The 1,787-nt window shown below is 30.6% G+C and overlaps 1 long non-coding RNA gene across 2 annotated transcripts in view; it reads left to right on the forward strand.

Annotated features, from left to right (window-relative positions):
• LOC111088655 overlaps positions 1 to 1,679 on the forward strand; it is a 67,163-nt gene extending 65,484 nt beyond the window's left edge. For both annotated transcript variants that reach the window (XR_002613116.1, XR_002613115.1), the window contains one exon: positions 1,185 to 1,679. This is a non-coding gene — a long non-coding RNA (uncharacterized LOC111088655). The remainder of the gene's footprint in view (positions 1 to 1,184) is intronic.
• Positions 1,680 to 1,787: the final 108 nt, after the last annotated feature.

Raw genomic sequence — 1,787 nt, forward strand, 5'->3', positions numbered from 1 at the left:
TAGTAGATTGTTTGAATCTTGTTATTGTAAAAACAGCAACTTTAGTAGATCGTTTGAATCTTGTTATTGTAAAAACAGCAACTTTAGTAGATTGTTTGAATTTTACCATAGTAGAAGCAGCATCTTTAATCGATTGTTTGAATCTTGTTATTTTAGAAGTACCATCGTTAGGAGATAGTATGAACCTTTTTATAGAATAAGCAGCATCTTTAGTAAATAGTCTGAATATTGTTATTGTAGAAGCAACTTCTTTAGAAGATAGTCTGGGTCTTCTTATAATAGAAGTAGCATCTTTAGGAGATTGTTTGTATCCTGCTATCGTGGAAACAAGAAACACCATTTTTAACAAATATCCTGATTCTTGTTGTATCCTAGCAACATTTTAATACATTGATTGAATCTTGTTATTAAAAGAAAATAAGTAATTTTAACAAATGATCCGAGTCTCGTTTTACTAAAAATCGTGTTTTTAATAGATATCCTGAATATTGTTGTAGCAGAAGCAATATTTTAAGTTTCCGGTATCATTATATGTGATAATTGCCTCTTTCCGCTGTTAGATGTAGAACAGTATGGAGTATCAAAGATAATCACTGCTATACGCTTTAAAACACTTGTTTTAATGACCAGTTAGTTATTAAGTAAAATTAAGATTAAGTGACGTGTGGGTTGCTTTTGCACGCTCGTTTTCTCAGTAACAGATAGAGAGTAGTTTAAACTTTTATATATATTTAGGGAAGGCGTTCATTGTCTGATTTAGTGTTCTGGAAAATAAAGCACGAGCTACTTAAGATAATTATTGTAATCGTGCTGTGTAAGATGTGGGTGTACGGGAGATTTCAGGTGATGAATCAGAACTATTAGGTGCTCAGGCAACAATGTGATAGGTAACGTTGTTATTTATTGTGTATTTGAAGAAAAATGCTACTAACTTTTGGATCTTAATATTCTTTATATGGAAGCGCATTTAATATTCTTTACTATGCGTATTTTTTAAACTTTAAACAGAAATCTTGTAAGGAGGAAATTGGTCCTAACTAGTTTGTTCATTTTACCAGCGAGGAAATGTAAAATTGAATTTTTCACAAGTTTGTAAAACAAAATGTAAAGCTTAGTCCAAGATAGATTAACAACTGTCTTTTTTTTCAGTCAGACTTCGTACTTAATGATAAATTTTATTCTAGAACAAAGTCAAGCTGAGCTTCTTTCTGTGTCCCTGGCAAGAATCGAACGCCGGATTTCAATGTTGGAACTCAGTAAACTAACCGCTGTCCCACGGAGAAGAGAACGTAAGAGAAAGTTAGATGCAGATTTGTTGTGATACTGATTTTCATTCTGACGCTTAGTTTTCCAAATGATTTTTACAAAGTTTTTAAGCAGCCAAATGATCAGCTCTTTATACCTTTGTTGATATTAACTTACAAGTTCATAATCCGTAAAATGTGAAAGAGAAAGACGGATCTATTTTTAAACAATATTCATAGAACACGGTCTTACCGGATGTATAATAAGTTTTATATGTATAGGTTTAAAATTTTAACTCTTAATTTGATGGTTTAATTTAAAGGATAGTAGAAAAGGTGTTAGTCTATTCTTTCTTTGTTAGATGCTTGATTAAAGCACAAAAAATGTTCCAACCGTATTAAAGATAATAAAAGTGGAATTCATCTTACAGTGAATTGAATTTTAATAATTCATTTTCTTTCTTTAACTATTAGGTTGTCAAGAAATTAATGTCACTTTTGTTTAGATGAAAAAACCCGAACAACTTATATATCAAAACAAAA

This window comes from Limulus polyphemus, unplaced genomic scaffold, assembly GCF_000517525.1.
Source record: "Limulus polyphemus unplaced genomic scaffold, Limulus_polyphemus-2.1.2 Scaffold4192, whole genome shotgun sequence".
Lineage (NCBI taxonomy): Eukaryota > Metazoa > Arthropoda > Merostomata > Xiphosura > Limulidae > Limulus > Limulus polyphemus.